Here is a 22,488-nt window from a genome sequence, read left to right as displayed (position 1 = left end):
GAGATGTGTATTGTTGAGACATGGCCAATAGGGTTTTGTTTGACTATGCATATTTACTGAGAAAAGGAAGGGGATAAGCATTTATTAAGCATCTGTTATGTGCCAGGCAGTATGCTAAGTGCTTTACAAACATTATCTCATTTGATTCTCACAACAACCCTGTGAGGTAAGTGCTATTATGATCTCCATTTTACAGTTGAGGAAACAGAGGCAGATAGCTATTTAACAACTTGCCCAGGGTAACACAGCTAGGAAGTATCTGGAGCTGGATTTGAACTCAGGTCATCCTGACTCCCAGCCAAGTGCTGTATCCACTGAGCTACCTAGCTACCAAAGGTTTTGATTTTCTTTTTTTTCCCCCAGTGGGAAGGGGGTCATGGTCATGGTGAGAATGGAAAATTGATTTTAATCAAAGTAAGGCATAAGGAAAGATATGACTGAGCAGAAAAAGGAAATTTGGAGTTCTTGAGCATGGAGGAACAATTTCGGATGGTGGCAAGGTCAAGGTTCTGACCATCCCTGTGTGTGACTGCTGACCATGGTTGTTGAAGTCAGGGCTTCAAGATCATTGAAGGAGGAGGTGGAATATGTTAACCATTGAGAACATTTGTCCAGCCTGAGTAACAATGAGGTCTACTGATGAAAGTGATGAGAAGGTTCAAGGTAGATCTTGTACGTTCAGCACAGCTCTTCCTCAACTGCCTGACCCACCATGTTGCTCTCTCTTAGAAGGTATCTGGAAGCCCACCTTACATCAGGCATAAACAGAAGGTGGGGTGTTCCACCCAGGAGGCTGCTGTGTCCTAAGGGAACTGGCAGGCCTACCAGTGTTGTGGCCCTGGGGGTGTCTGGAGGAGGCAGGGGATCTTGTGAATATTCTGGAAGCTCATTTAAAAGGTTAGAGGTGTTGTGTCCTAAGTGGGTCCAGAAGCTTGTGGATGAGATGAATGTCTCCCACCTCTCTTCAAGCCTGCTACAAACAGGATCTAGCCTGGTTGCAGCCCTTGGAAAGCCTAACTAGGATGTGGGAGCTAGGAGGTTGGCCAAGAGCAGGGCGTAGCCATGGTCATATTACATCTTTACAGATCAGAATGATGGGTTGAATCTAATAAGATGAAATATAATCAAGGTAAGTGTTATATCCTATAGTTGGGTCCAACAAAAAAAAAATCAACCTCAGAGAAATATATGAGTGAAGCAAGGCAAACCAAAAGTTTAGAAATTATTTATGTGAAGAAAAATCTCTGGGGATTTTAGTAAATTGAAAACTCCCTATGAGTGTATATTTTGGCATGGCCACCAAAAATTGTAATGTGGTTCTAGGTTACATTAAGAGATGTAGAGTCAAGAACGAAGGAGGTAATAGTCCAACTGTCCTCTACCCTGGTCAGACCGAATCTAGATCATTGTGTTCAGTTCTATACAACACATTTTAGGAAAGACTTTGATAAGCTGGAAAAAATCCGGAGGATTTTGGACACTTGAAATTATTTTGCATTACTGTTTACAACTTGCATTTATCAACTCTTGTGTGTGTGTGTGTGTGTGTTTGTGTGTGTGTATAGATATATAGATATAGATATAGATATAATGTATATTTCTACTAGGGCAGCTAGGTGGTGCAGTGGGCAGAGCATGGGGCTGGGAATCAGGAAAATGAGTTCAAATCCAGACTCAGACACTTACTAGCAGTGTGACCCTGGGCAAGTCACCTAACCCCATTTGCCTCAGTTTCCTCATCTGTAAAATGAACTGGAGAAGGAAATGGCAAACCACTCCAGTATCTTTGCCAAGAAACCCCTAAATAGGGTCACCACTGAAAAATAATTGACTGAAGTGTTCCCAGTAGAGAGTAAGCTCCTTGAGGCCTGGAATTTTGTACTCTGAGAACCTGGCACTTTTCACATACCTGTTGCTTAATAAAGACTTGTTAGATTGAATTGAATTGAACTAGAAGCAATAGGCAGGACATGTAAAGAAGTAGATTTAAGCTCAATGTAAGGAAAAACTTCTTGGCAATTAAAGCTATCCAAAAGTAGAATGGACTGCCTTGAAAAGTCCAGGGTTCCTCCTCACTGGAAGTCCAAGCAGGTACTGGGGATGCTATACACAGAACACCTGTTTAGATAGAGGTTTAAATAGATGAGTCCCCAAGGTCCCTTTAACTCTGAGATTCTGTAACCCAGCATTACAAAGTGGGAAGAGTCAAGGAACCCAGGAGAAGCCCAGGGGAGTGTTTGCTTGGTAGATCCTGGCAGAGAGGACACTGGGGTCCAACAAATGAAAAGGTCGTCCTCTCTGCTGGTATCAGGGAGCGGGTTAACAGGGAAGATCTGGGAATGCAGCAAGTGGGATAGGTTCTTGGCTGATAGATTAGGGTTTAATAAACCTTTCCAAGTTCTTCATCTTCATTAGGGAATTGAAACTAATAATGGTGGTAGAATGGAGAGAGCTAAACCCAGATTTAGGAGATATCTGGGTTCAAATACAAGTTCTAATACTAGCTGTGTGACTCTGGGCAATTTCTCTGAGTCTCCGCTTTAAATCAAAAATGAGGATAAGAAGACTTGTACCACCTGCCTCATAAGGTATCAATGCAGCATTTTTTTTTTTTTGCTGCAACTTATATAGTCTTAGATTTTCTTGGGCAACTAAAAAGTAGAGTGACTTACCCAGGGTCCCACAGCCAGTAGGTAACAGAGGCAAGACTTGACACCAGTTCTTCTGATCCCTAGGCCACATTGAATATGTGCTTAAAAGTATGTACAAGTTTATTTGGGGAATGAGGATGCTAGGAGGTTGGGGAATGAGGATGCTAGGAGGTCGGAGAATGAGAAAAGACTTCAAGCAGAAAGGCTGAATCCTGAAGGAAACAAAGGGATTCTAAGCCATAGAGGTGTGGAAGATGAGCATTCCAGGTAGGAGGGGCATCCAGTGCGAAGGCAGGGATGGGAGATGAAACATCATGTGTGAGGAATAGCGAGGTGAGCTTGCCTGGACTGTAGAGTGCAGGGAAGAGGTAATTATATAACAACACTGAAAATTCTGTTTGGTACAGAAGTGATGATGATACGTGGTCCCTAGTTTCCTGGAGGTTGTGGTCAACTAGGGAGATAAACCAACAACGAAGACTTCTTTGGAGGTTTCTACTCGTCCCAGCTCTCTCACTACAGCCTAACAAGGCTGGCCAACAGGCCAGTGAAATGGGTAAAGAAACTAAGAATAAACTAGTAAATTGACAAAGAAACTCCCAGTGGGAGATTTTAGAGACAGAAATGATCTTAACATGGAAAAACTGGGTCCAGAGGGATGACAGAAACAGTGATACTATAAGGGGAAGGAATTTCTTTTGCTTTGTTTCTACATCTGATAACAAAATTTCTGTCCACAAATGCTGGTGGAAATAGCTTCTTTTTGTCAATAAAGGTCTTACCAGAATATCTCCCAAAGATTTCCAAATTGCATAAACCTAAGATTTTATATCCTTTGATTTTAAAGTACAAGAGATGGATAAGTAGCTTCCCAACAGCAACGGAAAGCAGAGTTCTAAGTCAGGAAGAGTTGGGTTCCAATTCTGCTTGGCTCCAATAACTGCTGGCTGTGTGGCCGTGGGCAAATCACTTGCCTTTTCAGTGCCAAAAGGAACTCTATGACTATAAATTGCAGAAGTTGTGGATCTGCACTGGAAGGGAAATTCCTCACCTCTCTACACTGATGAAATCACAAGTTCAGATCAAAAAGGAAAAGCAATAGGATACCTAACAACAGCTACTATCTGCAAAGACCCTTTTATCCATTGCAAATTCCATTCCAAATTATGAAAGTAACTAGTTTTAAACATTCTCCCCGGCCTTTTTTTCCCACCACTCTCTGCCACACGGTGTCTCCCTTTCTTAGATCTTTAGTTGAGTATAGAAATCTATCTTATCTAATAGGGAAATAAGAGGGGAAGGGGATAAAAGATGTAGGTGGGAGGATGATAAAAAGGAGAATGAATTAAGGGAGGCAGTGGTCTGAAGCAAAACAGACTTTTGAGGAGAGACAGGATAAAAAGAGAGAGAAGGATAAACAGAAGAAAATAGGGTAGAGGGAAATAGACAGTAATCATAACTGTGAATTTAAATGGGATGAGCTCACCCATAAAACAGAAGCAGATAGCAGAATACAACAATATGTTGTTTATAAGAAACACACTTGAAACAGAAAAACATACAGAGGGATAAAATAAAAGGCTGGAGAAGAATCTAGTATTCTTCAACTGAAGTAAAAAAAAAAAAGCAGGGGTAGCAACCATGCTAAAGTTATAAAGTTTATAAACTTTATAAACTGCTAAATCTTGTGTGATCCTCACTCTGGCTTTATTGTTTCTTTCTGGCTACTTGTATGTAATGTTTTCTCCTTGACCTGGGAGCTCTGGGATTTGGCTATTATATTCCTGGAAGTTTTCATTTTGAGATCTCTTTTAGGAGGTGATTGGTAGATTCTTCCAGTTTCTATTTTACTGTCTGGATCTAAGATATCAAGAGAGTTTTCGTTGATAATTTCTTGAAATGTGATGTCTAGACTCTTTTTCATCATGACTCTCAGGTATTAGAATTATTCTGAAATTATCTCTCCATGATCTGTTTTCCAGGTCAGTTGTTTTCCTGATGAGATATTTCATATTTCTTCTATTTTTTCCATTCTTTTGACTTTGTTTTATTGTTTCTTGATGTCTCATGGAGTCATTAGCTTCCACTTGCCCAATTCTGAATTTTACAGAATTATTTTCTTCAGTGAATTTTTGTGCCTCTTTTACCATTAGGCCAATTCTGTTTTTTAAGGTGTTATTTTCTTCAGTATTTTTTGTGCCTCTTTTACCAAGCTGTTAATTCTCTTTTCATAATTTTCTTGCATTGCTCTCATTTATTTTCCCAACTTTCCCCCACCACTCTTATCTCTTTTTTTAGCTCTTCTAGAAATTCTTGTTAGGCTTGGGTTCAATTAGCATTTTTCTTTGAGGCTTTGTGTGTAGCTGCTGTCACATTATTGTCTTCTGAGTTTGTGTCTTATTCTTCCCTGCCACCAGGGCTTTTAATGATCAAGTTATTTTTTGTTGCTTGCTCATTTTTCCAGCCTATTTCTTGACTTTGAACTTTATGTTAAAGTGGGTTCTGCTCACCTCAGGTGTGAGGAGGCATTATCCCAAGTTTCAGGCTTTTTCATGGTGCTGTTTTCAGGGCTAGTGCTGGGGGTTGGAAAATTTTCAGGACTTAATAGTATTGTGATCTGGGGTGATCACTGCTCTCCTGGTCTGGGCTCTAGTCTTTACCTAGGAGGGGCCCCTGCTGTCCTGTAGCCACAAATGCTGATGTTTTCTTGGCCCTGGAACTGTGTCCAGGGCCCCTGCTCACTTGTGACTGACCGCAAGTGCTCCTCTGTGTATGGGCAATGGAGTTGCCAATCAGTGCCAGCCACACCCAGTGCCAGCCACACCCAGTGCCAGCCACACCCAGTGCCAGCAAAGAGTCCCCTCTAATCTCTTTCTGACCAGTTGTATGACCCCCTTCCTGTCTCTGGGCTGAGAACTCCTGAAGCTGCTGCTGCTGCTGCCACCACTGCTACTGTAGTGTCCACCTCCAAGGCCCACCACTGGTACTGCTGCTGCACCAACCACCACCATAGTGGTTCAATCAATATGGAGAAAATGTGAAATGTGGAAGACAACCTCATATGTTTGCCCTTCCTGGATAAGTAGACAAAGGGCCTAAACTAAGAAATAGAATCCTTCACAGTAGATGCTTTGCCGAATTCTGATTCAGCAGACCATAAGATCATAGAATCTAGAGCTGAAAGGGATCTCAGATGTCATTTAGTCTGATCATCTTGTTTCATAGATGAAGAATCTGAACCTGAGGAGGTTAAGTGACTTGCCATAAACTCAATAACTGTTCTTCCCTGCTGCTGAAGGTACGGTATATTTCACATTTTCTCAGTATTAATTGAACCTGCTATGGAATATAAGACAATGGAATGTAAAAATATTTGAAAATTCAAACATATATAAGGAAATGCAAACACATTTATTCTTGGGCATTTGTGTCTTTAATAAAGCAGGAACATTTTAGTGGAAACAGACAAACAGAGCTATAACTAAGAATTATTTCACTCAGAGCAAACACAATTATTGGAGGTAAGGGAGGGATATAGAGGGCAACAGGGGGAGGGCCGACACAATATTGGCACAAAAGAAAATCTGACCAAAGGTGCAATTGCATTGGGAGAGGGAGCAGCGTATCCCACAGAGTCCTATCCATCCATCAGTGGAGGGGTCAAGGGATAGGAGAGGCAGGCCTGAAAAGACAGGTGCCATGACACTGGGACCATGGGAAAGAAGCTAGGTGAGGGAATGAGATCCAGCCACCATCAGTGAAAGCTGACAGATGGCTATGAAGTGTAGAGATAGTAGTCTCTGTTCTTCCCCTCCATGTTATCATCCAAAGCAAAGCTCAGGGGACTAATTAAGGGCCTCCAAGCAGCTGACAGGCCTGAGCAAGATAAGTATAAAAAGGACCTTGAATGAATGAATGAATTTGCTAGCTGCTCTTCCTTACTGCTGGCCTTATCCAGATTCCTTTGCCTGGACATCTATAATGCCATCAGATACAGAGTAGGCTAAAAGAGGCCTATAGAATGTTCTGAACATTCAGTCCTCAATACGTTTGCTCCCAGAATCGTGGATCTTTGGTCTTAAATGGTAAATGCGTTTATTATTTTTTTAATCATTCCAAAGAAGGAAATGCTTTAGGCCCCAGCTAATAGAAATCCTTAGGTAGCTTCCTAAGGTTTAAGTGATTAGCATTGGAGGATGTATGTGCAATGTATTCAGAGTTCCCACTGGCATTGTTTAAACTGGAGTTGGGATTTTGGAGACTCTCCATAGGCCTTTGATTCTAACACGTTAGCACCTTCTCCACCTTCTACATCTGGAGTTAAGGTGATTTTCATTTTCTATAAGTTGGGACTTGGCAATTTGTGTTCTTGTGAAAGCAACTTAATGTAATCAGGAGGAAACCCTCAATGGGGGTTCACCCTAATTGTCAAGTTCTTATAGCATTTTCACTGAGGAAAGAGGGAGAGGGGAAAAAATGCTATTTTTATCTTGGCAAGTTTCATGGCTTTAAAAAGGATATTTCTTTTGTAGGTCTGGCTGCTTCCCTCTGCTGTGCAATGCTGCTTACGGTTCCCCAAACCTCTCATCCTCCCCAAGGCTAGGAAGTTTCAGGGAAGTGCTCTTCAAAGTCATCGAGGGCCTTGTGAGCTGGTGGAAGACATGGGTCAGAGACAGGATTCTGGAAGATCATCTCAGAGAGAATTGTGTTTTTCTGCATGAGCACATTTGGAGTCCAATTTGGGTCCTTTAGGATAAGGTCTTTTTCGTAAATATGAGAAAGCAGTCTCAGCTGCATCAAGGTCATTTTTTGAGCTGGTCTGACTCTATTTGTCTTAGGAAATCTCCCAAACTTTTATAGGGAATTCGGAAAATATTTTTGGCCAACAGGAAAGAGAAAATCCTGTAGCACAAAGTACAGACATGGGCCCAGAAACTGAACAGACAGATTGCTGTAAACCCACCGTTTAATAAGACATTAAAATGCCATCGACCTGGACACATTTTTTTAAAAAAGAGCTATGAAAACAAATGCCATTCAAATAATTAGGATCTTATGCTTCAGCCCTGCTTTCATTGTGATCAGGGATTTTCCCGCGGGAATCAGATCTGAGTCAGATGTTCCAAAGAAGTCATCAAGGGTCGAAACCAGCCTTCTGCTGCTGGTGGACCACCGTTCATGGTGGTTCCCTATACAACTCCCAGCTCCAAATCACTCTGCATCAAGATTCTCTCTTTCTCTCCCTGGACCATATTTTGGGACACTTGGCATTTGAGCGTTACCAAAGTAGCCCGAGTCCGCTTGCCAGCATCCTAAGTAGCAGCCTTTGTGCCAAATAGATGAGCAAGCTCATTAGGACCCCTAGCTTTTGCCAACAGTGTTTAAAGGACGAGAGGGACCAGGGAAGAAGGCGGGCTCGGCAGCTCGGGGATCCTGCTGGTGCAAAAAGGAGCCGTGACTCATTTGAAAGCCTACGCAATAGCGTAAACAGCCCCCAAATTGGGTGGAGAGCTGAAGTGGGAGGATTTGTTTGCAAACATAGCTGCAGGGTAGAAAGATGCCTTTTCACCAGCTCCAGCGAAAACGAGGAAGCTGCCTCCCAGCTATTTCCTGCCCCCAGAGCGTTTGAATATTCGCAGGGAAAGGAGTACAGCAGTCACTTCATTCTGCCCCTGGGTAGTTAAGGCTGGCTAAATGTGGCCACTTTCTAACTCCTTGTTTGCTCAGTTCCCAACGGCTCCAAAGTACTCAGACTGCAGCAATTTGGAACATAAATTACGGGTTTGTCTTCTCATTATTGGTAAGGAATCCGAAAAAAAGAAACCGTTTTCTTGGAGACTATGAACTGTTGCTTCACTGGGTGTAAAATAAAGAGCTTTAACAGCGAGAGCTCATTAACCTTTAGATGAGATTGTGCCGTTGGTACATGTTGGCCTGTACATGTTTTAAAAACCAGTATTTGGTCCGACCTTTGGTTTCCAGCTAATATATGCTTTGAGCTGAGGATTTTGCAGATTTTGGAGCTGGAAGGGACCTCCAAATCTTGCCCCCCCCCCCTTTTTTTTCATTACAAGGCATTGGATTCTCCAGAGTAATTCTGAGTTCTTGCAGGTCATGTCAGGGTCTTCACATTTTGATTTCTCCTTCCTTTTTTATTTCAATAATCTGTTTACCCTTCAGCAAGCTTAATGTCTATAAAGGTTAAAAAAAAAACAACAGAATGAACTGTGTATGTTTCTGTGTCTTTGGAGAGGTTGACAATTCTTGGAATGAGTGGTAATTGGACGAAATGCTTCAGCTTTGCTGCACAAAAGAGGAGAGACAGAGAGAGAGAGAAAGAGAGAGACAGAAACAGAGACAGAAACAGACAGAGAGAGCGCGCTGGAGGCTTGATTTTCATTAAATTTGGTTTTAGTGGCTCCTAATACCTAGGTGCTTTATTAAAGGCGTGAAAAATGTCATTACAGAGGCTTTCCATAGGTGGCAGCCTCACCTTCTGGATCTGACTCAAAAGTTGCCTGCCTGAGTTTATAAAGGATCCAGTGAACGTAGTCTTTCAGTCTGTGTTGCCTTTTGGCTAGGAGAGTACATCCCAATTAGTAACCTTTACACCCAGACCAGTAGCTGGGTAGAAAGAAGGAGAATGTCTGCGAGCTGGCCTGACTGGGTGTGTGTTTGCCCAGTCGTCGTAAATGATTAGTCCAAAAGAGTAGTATAAAACTGAAAACTTAGTCCTCTGCAGGAGTCGGCTGGAGGAAATTAAAGGATCAACAACATAAGAGGCGCTCTGTGGCCGGGTTGCTCCAGACCGCAGCCACAGGCTTTTCCGTGTATGCCGGAAATTGACCTCATCAAAAGCTGAGGATTCAGGCGGAGGAGTAGGATGATAAGGCAGGTGATGATTCTAAATCATTCGCCTCTCAGAGTTGGCAGCGCTGGTCAATTCCCCACCCCCCCACCCCTCGTTCCCCAAACCCTTTCTCCCCTAAAAAGCAATGTTTTGGCAGCATTTTTAGCCTTTCTTCTCCATTAAAAAAAAAAAACACAGAAATTAATGTAGGGAATTGATAATATATTCTTCCCTCCTACCCCTTGCCTCAGGACCATGATTTAGAGCTAGAAGAGACCCCAAAGGTCATCTGGTCCAACCCCCTCCTCTTGCAGATGAGCAAATCTGTCTGCCCAGAGTCGAATAGTAAGTAGCTGAGCCAGTATTTGATCTCCCCCATGTACCGTACTGTAAGTGTCTCCTTTCAATGGGTTCTCCTTTCAAGTCTCCTTCATGGGCACCTTCAGGTCATAAGCACAAGCTGCTGTCTTCCCAGAGCTACTTTAAGATGTCCTGAAATAGTAAAACCTCATAGAATGAATGGCACTTTTTTTCTGGTAGGGTCTGGGGTATGAAATTATCCTTGCCTGCTTTGCCTGTATTAATTTTTCACAGTCCAGGTTTTCTTTTGGAGTTCCAAGTAGAACTGCAGACTCCTGGAATATAGGGTGGAAGGGGGCTGGGGATAGCTTTGAAACCCAGAGAACTGGAAATCCCAAGAATTTCTCTACCTCCAACCAAGTCCTTGATTTGGCTTTCCTGAAATATTGCTTGACCATGTATATTTGGCCTTTAGAGTCTAGTGACGGAAGGCTTAGCAGTGAGACAGGAGAAGGAATAAAGTCGCAAGGAAATAATAAGGGTGACTTTCTGAGGGGAAAATATACCCCACATTTTTCAGAGGGACAGCATGAAAGGAAAAGCCAAGTCATCAATATTTGATTCTTTAGAGAATTGTGAGTAAGGAGCAATGTCACTGGTGTTGTCAAAGAGGCCACCAATAGACAGTTACTATGATTTATTAAACTTCTCCAGAGAGAATGGGCCCTTTGTGCAAGTAAGGAACCACCTACTCAACCCTCAAATCCAATCAATGCATCTGTGGTCTCCCCTTCTCCTTCTCACAGCCACCACCCAAATTCAGATTCTCATCATCTCTTGCCTCAACTATTGCAGCAGCCTCCTAATTAGACCCCCAGCTTCCAGTCTCTACTGTCTCCAATCTGTCTTCCACATGTCTGTCAAAAGCACAAGTCTGACCATTTCACCCTCCTGTTCAAGAACTATCAATGGCTCCCTTTTGCTTCTAGAAAAAAAAAAAACAAACACAAAGTCCTTAGCTTGGCATTGAAAGTGCTGGACAGTCTGACTCCAGCAGATCTTTAGACTTATTGTGATTTCACTCGCTTTTGTTTTGTGCTGTTCTCACATTCAATCTCTCATGTCCTTGTCTTTCCCTGTGCCTGGAAGGCCTCCTCTCTTCACCTCTGCCTAATAGAATCCCTTGCTTCCTTCAAGGGTTAACCTGTGCTACCTCCTATTGGAAGCCTTTCTTGATTCCCTCCCTCCTCCTCAAATTATTACGTATGTCTTTGTAACCCAAGCAAAGTACTTTCAAGGAGGACCTCCCAGGGATCACAGAGACTGAGTAAAGTAGGAAAAGCATTCAGGTGCACATTAATCAGAGTTCTGGAGTTCTTAACTTCCTTCATACATTGGGACACTCTTAACTAGACCTTTTCTTTTTTTTTTATTAAGTTTGTTTTGGGGTAGCCAGGTGGTGTAGTGGATAGAGCATCAGTCCTGGAGTCAGGAGAACCTGATATCAAATACGACCTCAGACACATACCAGCTGTGTGACCCTGGGCAAGTCACTTAACTCCGATTGCCTCCCCCCAAAAATTGTTTGTTTTTTTTTTCCAATAAACAAAAGTCTGTTTTTTCTCCCTCCTCCTCTAAGAAAAACAAAAACACTTGTAACAAACACACATCATCAAGCTAAACAAATTTGAGCATTTACCATGTCCAAAGATGATATGCCTCAATCTGCCCCTAAGTCCATCCTCCTTATGTCGGGAGGTTACCCTGACTTTTTCTCAGACTGAAACCACAGAGGAACAGGAAGGAGAAGCTATACTGTGGCTTCCAGGCTTTTCTTTCATGCACATACATGAAAAGGTATTACAGCATTAGTTGAGTTGAGATTTTCCTGAATTTGGCTCCTCTTTATTCCCACAGCAGTCTTCAGAGTGTCCTATTTTTGCTATTGACTGATCATATTCCAGTTGTGCATCTATAATACCTGACAAATAAAAATGCTGAGGATTTGTGCTCTTAAGCCTTTGTCCTCTTGTACCAGCATGAGCCGGCCCCCACTAAAGACAATCAGATGGTATAGGAAACACAAATAGACAATGAATACATGCTTCCCATAGCAGGCTGCAGTAATAGTCCAAGTGTGGATTAATTCTTCCCTTCCCCTCACCTCTTCCTAACCGACTGAGGGGAACTAAAAGAAAAGGGGTTGAACAGACTTTAAAATGAGTGGAAACTTCCTCATCTAAGTGCTTTGAGTAAGCAGAGGGGAAGAGAGGCAGTGCAAAGGCATTTCTCTTACTCTCACTTATAGCAGCTGCTAGTTTCATCCCAATCCTATCCATCTTCTCTTCTGTCTCGTCTGGCTGCCTCCATTCTGCCTTATTTGCCTGTCTCCATAAGCAGCTCTGGAAAGAGATTTCTGTTCACATTTCCCTCTTGGTTGTACAGGGCTATGCACACATGTGCTGCTCTTTTCCATGTCTCAGGAAATGCTTTGAGGACACAGCATGGCTTCTCCTTCCTTATTCTCCATGGTCTCAGCCCTAGCCCATGGAAAAGTCTGGTCAGAAGAGTCTCCAGCCTCAAAGGAAACAGTCAATCAGTCAACAAGCTTTTATTAAGCTTTTACTACATGCCAGGTACTGTGCTAAGCACTGGGTATACAAATGGAAACATAAATAAAAATAGTCCTGTCCTCAAGGAACTCTAATGAGACAAGTCACCACATAAAGGGAGCTGAAAAGAGAGGGAGGAGAGAATGAGGAAAGTAGATAAAGTCCTACAGTGATGAAGTAACTGTGGATCCTGAAAAAGGACGGAAACATCTTTGTCCTGGGCTTTCCCCTTAAATTGGAGGTTCTAGGAAAAGCCAGCCAATCAGAAGGTTCTCAGGGATGGAAAATACATCTATGGGAGTACTCCAGGGGTGGATTGAGCTTCCAGGGTAAAGAGGTTTCTACGGCATGATAGAATAAGTCTTGTGGACATGAGACAACAGTGCAGGCTGCAGAGGGAGGAAGACATCTTTGCCTGGGTGTCCTCTTCAAATTGGATGTTCTGGAAGGAACTAGGCAATCAGAAGGTGAGACCTTGGTGTAGAGAGTATTTCCAAGGGAGCTGGATTTTATTTCCAAATAGAAACTCCAGAATTCTAGGTTATGTATACTTACATCCTTAGCATATTCAGTCTCTGATTCCTGAGAGGTCATCCCAGGAGGTGCTGGACCTAGGCTACATATTTAAATTTGTTCTATTCCCTGAGTAGTATGTAAACTCCTTGAGGACAGGGACTATTTTTAACTCTTTCTGTATCTCCAAAGACCTAACACAGTGCCTTAACACAGGGTAGACCAGTAATAAATGCTTTGGGGATTAGATTAAATTAGAACCTTTTTTTATGTCTCCTCCTTACTTTCTCTTGGGACTCTGTTAACTCTCATTTAGACTTCCCACGGGATGAAAAGGAGATTTTCTCCCTTTCCCTCCCAAGCAGCATCAATAGAGGCTAAAAGCACATGAAAGCAAGAACACATACTTGTCTCCTGCACCTGGGGTCCCTGGCTGCCTCTTCTGCTTTGTTTCTTTCCTGGAGCACAGGTGACTGAGCAGAGATCCTGTGCCTGACCAGACATTTCCAGCCCTGGCAGCTATCTCATGAGTTTAAGAGGTCAAAATTCCTGGATACTGACCAATATCAGGAAATGATTCCAGCAACTGCAGTATTTCTTAGAGAAAAAGAGCATCCCTACCAGAAGGATTCTGCCGCTATGAAGAACTCTACTCTAAGTCATGGCTTGGGGGCTCCTGGGGAAGTTCATCTACTCATCTTTGGAACTACAGTCCTAGACCTAAAGCCCCTCCTGACAAATGACTAGGTGAGTATAAACTTACCTAGCCTACAACATCTTGCCAGCATCAGATCAAATCATGCTATTTCACATCTAATCCAACCATCTACTCAGGCCATCTTGCCATCAGTCTACCACCACACATATGTACCCTTCCAACCAACCTTTCCACTTCTTGTCCTAGGAATGCAAGCAAATCAATAGCATCACTGCTTCTTAAAAGGACAGACTGTGGTATGTGATGGTGATGGAATACGACTGTGCTATAAGAAATGATGAACCCATGATTTTAGAAAACATGGAAAGAGTTACATGAAACAATGAAGAGCAAAATGAGCAAAACCAAGAGAATATTGTATACAGTAACAGCAATATTGTTTTAAGAATGACTTGGAGTGATTAAGTTATTTTGACTATTATAAATACCCAAATAAACTATAAAAGACATATGAAGAAAGATGCTATCTATGTCCAGAGAAAGAACTGATGAATAGATATATAGAATAATTTTACATATATATAACTATTTGTGTCTAATGGTAACCACCTCTATGGTAGGGGTGTGGTGGGGAAGAAAAATAATAAATTTACATGATAATTTTGTTGTATATTTGAAAGGAATAGCAAGTTGTACCTAGTAGATTTGCAATTTCATGTGCAATCATCTTTTTCATTGTGCAATGTTATGAAATGCTTGTTTTATTCCATAAATTAAAAACAAAATTTTTTTTAAAAGCACACTAAAAATAAATAAAGGCATGTCAGCTGACTATCCTATGGGCACCACTCACCATTCCAAACCAAAACTCCTGTCCCTGCATGCTCCCCTATGTGTTTTGTCTCCTCCATTAGAATATAAGCACCTTGAGGAAAAGGACTATCCTACTTTTTGTATTTGTATCCCCAATACTTAGCAAAATGTCTGGCATATAAGCCCTTAATATATGCCTCCTCATTCATTCATTCATGGTATTCATTGTAGATGTCATTAAATATTTACAATGCTAACCAACCTGCATAGGAAGTCCTTAGACCTTTTGGACTGGCCAGGAAAGTATTATGTATGGTCTCAGTCATTCCTGAGTCATGTTAAACATTGCTCCTTCACAGAATCAGAGAATGTTGGAGCTGGTGGGGACTTTAGGACATCTAGTCCAAGGGTTCTTAACTTTTTTGAGTCATGACCTATGTCTGATGAAGCCTATAAACATCATCTCAGAATGTTTTAAAATGCATAAAATAAAATATATAGGATTACAAACAAAATGAGTTATATTGAAATACAGTTATCTGAAAAAATTTTAAACTAAGTTCATGGACTTCAGGTTAAGAATACCTGATCCAAATACTTCATTTTACAGATGAAAAACTTGAGGCTCTGGGGCAGAGCCAAGATGGTGGAGAGAAGCCAGGACATTGCCTGAGCCCTCCCCAGTTTCCCTCAAAAACAACATTAAATCAAGCCTCTAAACGAATTCTGGAGCAACAAAATCTACAGAAGGACAGAGTAAAACAATTTTCCAGCCCAAGATAAGCTAGAAGGACTTCAGGAAAGGTCTGTCTTACTTGGGTAAAAGGGGAATGCAACCCAGTGTGGGTGGTGTCCAGGTAAATCAGCAGGAGGATCTTAGCTACAGCACAGATCAGCAACCAAGGCCTTGTGGTCTGGGCTCAGCAAGCCAGCTGTGAAGCCTCCAGCCCTGGTGCAATAGGCAAACTGCCAGCCCCAGAGACCCCAGCACAGAAAGCCAGTGACCGGATCCCTGGCCCCCAGTGAAAGAAGTTTGGGACAGTGCCCCCAGTACCCCAGGAGCAGAGCTCAACTTTTTAAAATGAGCAAAAAACACAAAAGAGCCCTGACCATAGAAAGCTACTATGGCAACAGGGAAGATCAAACACAAACTCAGAAGAGGACAATAATGTCAAAATGTCTACATGTGAAGCCTCAAAGAGGAATATGAATTGGTCTCAAGCCCAAAAAAGTCCTCTTGGAAGAGCTCAAAAAGAATTTTAAAAATCAGGTGAAAGAGGTAGAAGAAAAATTATAAAAACAGAGTTTTGCAAGACAATTATGAAAAGAGAGTCAACAGCCTGGAAAAAGAAACACAAAAGTTGACTAGCCAAATGGGAAAAAAATCCGCTGAAGAAAACAACTCCTTTAAAAGTAGAATTGGCCAAATGGAAAAGGAGGGACAAAAGTTATCTGAAGAAAATAATTCCTCAAAAATTATGATTGGGCAAGTGGAAGCTAATGACTCTATGAAACATCAAGAATCAGTCAAAGAAAATCAAAAGAATGAAAAAATAGAAGAAAATGTAAAATAACTCATTGAAAAAACAACTGACCAGGAAAATAGATCCAGGAGAGATAATTTAAGAATTATTGGACTACCTGAAAGCCATGATCAAAAACAGAGCCTGGACAGCATCTTTCAAGAAACTATCAAGGAAAACCAATTTCCCTACTGAATGTTGATTCAAACATTTTAAATAACATATTAGCAAAGAGGTTACAGCAATTTATCATGAGGATAATACACTATGACCAGGTAGAATTTATACCAGGAATTCAAGGCTAGTTCAATATTAGGAAAACTATTAGCATAATTGAACATATCAATAACAAAACCAACAGAAATTGTATGATTATCTCAATAGATGCAGAAAAAGCTTTTGACAAAATACAGCACCCATTCCTATTAAAAACTTTAGAGAGCATAGGAATAAATGGAGCTTTCCTTAAAATGGTATGTAATATCTATCTAAAACAATCAGCAAGCATTATCTGTAAGGGGGACAAGCTGGAAGCCTTCCCAGTAAGATCAGGGGTGAAACAAGGATGCCCATTGTCACTGCTATTATTCAATATTATACTAGAAATTTTAGCTTTAGCAATAAGAGAAGAAATAGAAGGAATTAGAATAGGCAATGAGGAGACAAAATTATCACTCTTTGCAGATGAAATGATAGTGTACTTAGAGAATCCTAGAGAAATCAACTAAAAAACTACTTGAAATAATTAATAACTTTAGCAAAGTCACAGGATATAAAATAAACCCATATAAATGATCAACAAAGCTCAGCAGCAAGAGATAGAAAGAGAAATTCCATCTAAAATAACTGTAGACAATATAAAACATTTGGGAGTCTACTTGCCAAGACAAACCCAGGAACTATATGAACATAATTACAAAACACTTTTCACACAAATAAAGTCAGACCTAAACAATTAGAAAAATATCAATTGTTCATGGGTAGGCTGAGCTAATATAATAAAAATGATAATTCTACCTAAATTAATTTACTTATTCAGTGCCATACCAGTCAAACTACCGAGAAATTATTTTATAGAGCTAGAAAAAATAAGAACAAAATTCATCTGAAAGAACAAAAGGTCCAGAATATCAAGAGAATTAATGAAAAAAAAAATGCAACAGAAGGTAGCCTAGCCATACCAGATCTAAAACTATATTATAAAGCAGCAATCATCAGAACTATGGAGATCTGTTCTCTGTCAGTCCTTGAAAGATGACCTTCTGAAGTAAAATTCCAGCCACCAGCTCCTGTCTTGCCAAATGTATATTTTTGAAGCTTACAGTGAGGCATTGAACAGTTTCTACCCTTTTTGCATCATTTTAATTTACCTTGTTTTACTATACATACTTGCTATGAAGGGGTTTATTTTTCCCCCACAATGAGGGGACAAGGAAAATGTGAGGGAGAAAAAATAAATGGATGCTTGGTAATTGAAAAGAAAAACAAAAAAGCCACTTGAGGTCCAAAGAAAAGAAATGACTTATCGAAGAACATACTACTAAGGAGAGACTTATTCAGGTCCCCTGCCTCCTAGGTGTGTGTGGTTTTTTTAACTATACCCTGATTTTGGAGAGAAGAATAGTTTTGCCCCTTACCCATTTTAGAATTATCTCCCCAAACTGTTGTGTTCTAGGCCTGTGCCATGGAAGTATCTTATATACATCAGCTTACAGGTGACCAGTAAAACATACCCTTGTTTCCTCTGTCTACTCAGGAAAAGTGGAGGGTTGGAGCAATTACCCAGATCCTTCAGGTAAGAACCTTGTTTTTCATAAAATTATACAGACAACTTTCTGAATTTTTTTTTTTGCTTTGTTTGGAGAAATCAAGGGCATAGGCTATAGGTAGAAGGGTTTTGCAAGGGAGAGACAGGAAACCATAGCTTTAGACCAATTCTTTGCAACAAACACCAGGTGCTTACTACCAGGTGCAAGCGGAACATTGTATCATAGGAAAAAGCTTATCCCAATACAAAGATGTAAGACCAATAACCATTCTCCAGTAATAAATGTTCAAATAATATGAATAGTTTTCAAAAGAAAAATTCCATGCTAAAAATTACCATGTGGAAATGTGCTCCAAATTGATCATGGTAATAAGAGAAGTGCACATTAAAACCTTTCCCCTGCAAAATGGCAAAGATGATTCCCTCCAAAAAAATTGGGAACAGCTGATGCTGGAGGGGATAGTAGGAAGATAGTTGTCTTAATGCATTGTTGGTGAAGCTGTGAATTGGTCTGACCGTTCTGGATATCAATTTGGAGTTATTCAAGAAAAGGGACTAAACTTTTTATATCCCTTAATCTAATTATTCCAGTACTGAGTCCATACCTCCAAGGAAACTAAGGACTGAAACAAAGGACTAATATACATGTATGTGTAACACAAGCTAACCTGGCCTTTACTGCCTGAAAAGCCAAGGATTTGAGATTTTCCCTCTGCTGTCCTCCAAGGTCTCCAGGACTCTGTCTCAAGGCTCTTTGCCAATGACTCCAGCCTCAACCAATGGTGTTCCTTAAATTGTAGAGGTGACCCAGTGCCATTAACCACTGTCAGGTTAGTTTTTACACAGAAATACTTACTTCAAAAGATATAATCACAAATATACAAACTCATTACTCCCCCCAAAAAAGTGGGAGGCATAATCCTCTCCCCCACCACCACCACCTCTGTCTCAGGGGAGGGGAAAGGAATTACGTTCATAGCTTAGTTCAGTTCCTATAGATCACAATCCCACTTCTAAGTCCAGAACCCCATTTTGATGTGAGTCCTAGGCACAGGAGTTCCCAGGGCTTCCATTCCAGGCTGGCTGCCGGTGCCGTCCCATGTACAATCCCGGATCCAAGGTCACCACGGCTCCCATTCCAGAGTCCCACGAGAGTCACCTCCAACACCTGAAGCAGAGGGAAGACAAGCAACGAATAACAGAAACAAACAACCCCAGCCCCATTTCTCAGAGCCAAGTTAAAAGAGAGGGAGCAGAGAAAGGAAAGCCCTTCCCCTCTCACTGGTTCAATCCACTGCTGCAGGTGAACTGTGATCTTCACCCTCTGGACATAGCAAATGAGCATGGGAGAAAAGGACACAGCTCAACAGAGAATAACCCGTTCAATCTTGCCAGTTTTAAAGACACAGGCAACCAATCAAAGGAGGCTACCCCACCTCCCACCACGTGGTAAGGGACAAAGAGGCCTCCATGTTAGGCATTCTGGACCTGCTCCAAAGGCCCCTTAAGGGAGCCTCCATGTTAGGTGAGCTGGGCATGCCCAGACATTCCTAGGTTACATATAGTAAAATATTTATAGTAGCACTCTTTCTGGTAAAAGATGTGGAAAAGGAGTTGTTGATTTCAGTCATTTCAGTCATGTCCAACAATTCGTGATGCCATTTGGGGTTTTCTTGGCAAAGATACTGGAGTGGTTTGCCATTTCCTTCTCCAGCTCATTTTACAGATGAGAAAAGGAGTGGGCAATAATTATGTGGAGAATAGTTGAAAAAAACAACTGTGGTATGTTATTTTTAAGTATAGTAAGGATTAATGAATATGAGGAACTCAGAGAAATATGGGAAGATGTACAAATAAAAGTGAAATAAGAAGAACCAAAAGAATATAACATACAAAATGACTACAACAATGTAAATGAAAAAGTCACCAAGAAAGGGGTACGGAAAAAGAAAAAAGCCCAGGACTGTTATGGGGTGGAACATGAATGGTGATCCATATCAGAAGATGGACGAGGATTAATTAGAGAAATGGGAAAAGAACTAGGAAAGAGCAGTGTCAGGAAAACCCAGGAGAAAATATCCAGGAGGGTGAGAGTTCAACAAGGAGGAAGACAGAAAAGGCCACCCAATTTAGCAATTAAATAGTCAATGACCTTGGGTAGAGCTGTTTCCATAGAGGAAAGCCATTGGAAACCAAAATTCAAATGTAAAGTGGAAGCAGTGAATTCAGATAGTTGTGTATTTTTGCTTTTGATTTTGTGTGGGTTTGTTGTGTTTTTTTTGTTTTTTGTTTTTTTGTAGTTTTTTTGTGTTTTTTTTTTAGGAATTTAATGGTGAAAAAGGAAGGGAGATAATGAATAATACCTTAATGGGATGATAGGGTCAGGGAAAAGTCATTTAAGCAGGAGGGAGATCAGGATCTGTAAGGAAAGGGCAATTAGATAGGAGAGACCCATTATTAGAGAGATAAGGTAGATAATTAAAGAGGTAAATTCCTGTAAGAAATGGGAAGGAACGGGATTAAGAAGAAAAGTAGAAGGGTTGCCTTGGCAAGAAGAGGAAACATCTCTCCTTCTGAGGCTCCAGCAAATGTCAAATGACATTTGACGTTTCTTAAACATGTGACCTCTTGCCATTTGCCAGCACAGAAGCCACTGTGTCAACATTAAAGACCCATATAAAAACCCTTTTAAAAGATGATAAACAAAGTTGAGAATAAACCAATTAACTCCCATAGAGTCAGTACCTTAGAAGGAAAAGAACTCTGATATACCAGGATGCTTGTGAATCTATTTAGCAGGGAGAAGTGTATCCATCTGTTTAAGGGGAGTTGCCAAACCAGCATTTTCAGCCCCAGCATTCAGCTAGTGAAGAATCACAACAGCTACCTGTAGTATCCAATGAGAAAAGGAACTAAACAAGATACTACCTTGCCTGCATCCAAGACACTATGGGCCCATTGAAAGGATGATTTTGAGTCTCAGGGGTTTACTGTATTTGGAAAGACTATGAAAGAACAGAGAATCAAATCCCAAAGGGCACTTGCCAGACTAGCAGCCTGGCATCTCTTAAAGACTAGGTACCATCACACAGTAACAGCAACATTGTTTGATGGCCAACTTTAATAGACTTAACTCTTCTCAGCAATACAAAGATCTAAGACAGCTCCAAAAGACTCATGATGGAAAATGCTATTCACATCCAGAGAAAGAACTATGGAGTCTGAATGCAGATCAAAGCATGCTATTTTCTCTCTCTCTCTCTCTCTCGTTGCTTCTTTCTCGTGGTTTTCCCCTTTGGTTCCAATTCTTCTTTACAACATGACTAATGTGGAAATATGTTTAATATGATTGTATATGTACAGCCTATATCAGATTGCATGCCATCTTGGGGAGGGGGGAAGGAAGGGAGGGGGAGAAAATTTAGAACTCAAAATTTTATGGAAGTCAATGTTGAAAACTAAAAACAAACATATAAATAAATTTTTTAAAAAGACTAGGTACCATCAGTGGAGTGACTGGAATCCGTATGAAATTAATATAAATTTCAATTTACATGAATTTATCAGCTTTCTCTGCCTGGAACCATGACTGTAACTTTTCTTCAATCTGGTGTGTTTTCAAAGCATATGAGTGAAGCTGAAAGGAGAAAAACCACCCTTGAAGAACTCAGGAATAAATTTTAAAAAACAAAAATTTCTCTGTGCCCAAATACAAAATAGGAACCGCCTTCTAAACTGAACTGGCCTTTTGTGAATGTCACTTACTAGGAAATACATTATATTCCTTAAAATGTCCCCACTACTTTGTAAACCTTGAGACCAAAATCTAAAAGCTTATCAGATGTGGTATGATTAAAAAGAACTCAGTACTGGGAGATAGGAAACCTGGGTTCTAATCTTGGTTCTGCCACTATCAAACATGTGACTTCAGACAGGTCATTTCTCTTTCTTAGACCTCATCATCCTCTTCTGTAAAATGAGGGGTCTATGACCTGTGTGATGATCCCTTCTAACTCTAAAACTCTACGAGATTATTAATTTTCTGGATTTCCTTCAGTTTGATAGTTTATTTACTGTTGGAACAACAGATGAATAATTTTCAGTTGCTCTATCCTTACTTGAAGATGTCACGTAACTGCTGTACATACTCTTTCCAGTGGTATAGCTTGGGACCCATCTACACCCTCTCATCTTGTGCAGTTTTTGTCTGTGGTGTCTCTTCAATCTTTCACAAAACTTCTACCCACCATATTGAGAGCCTTCATCTAGATTTCTTGGCATTCCACGGCTACCAAGGGAACACTCAGGCTGCCAACCAGCTACCAACTTTTGTTTTTCAGAAACTGTGGCAACCTAAAGTAATATGGCATCTTGAAGTAATATGGCATCATCAAAAACATATTGATGCAAACCACACAGAGAAGGAACATAGGGGATCTTTTCTGAATATGATAAAAAAGCATCTACCTTAAACCAAAAGTAAATACAGTGGGAAAGCACCAGAAATGTTCCTAAAAAATACAAGAGTAAAACAAGGATGTTCCTTTTCTTCATTATTATTTGATATGGTTCTAGAAATGTTAACAATAACAATAAAACAAAAGGAAAAAAGTTTCAGAGTAATGTGGGAAGAATTGTATAAACTGAGGCAGAGTGATGTGAGCAGAACCAAGAGAACAATTTTTAAAATAACATCAGTGTTATAAAGAAAAACAACTTTAGGGGCAGCTAGGTGGTGCAGTGGATAGAGCACTGGATTCAGGAGGACCTGAGTTCAAATCCGGTCTCAGACACATAACA

The sequence above is a fragment of the Vombatus ursinus genome, unplaced genomic scaffold (genome assembly GCF_900497805.2).
Source record: "Vombatus ursinus unplaced genomic scaffold, bare-nosed wombat genome assembly UNPS02014797.1, whole genome shotgun sequence".
NCBI lineage: Eukaryota > Metazoa > Chordata > Mammalia > Diprotodontia > Vombatidae > Vombatus > Vombatus ursinus.
The sequence above is the reverse complement of the archived record's forward strand: the minus strand, read 5'-3'. Positions refer to the sequence as shown.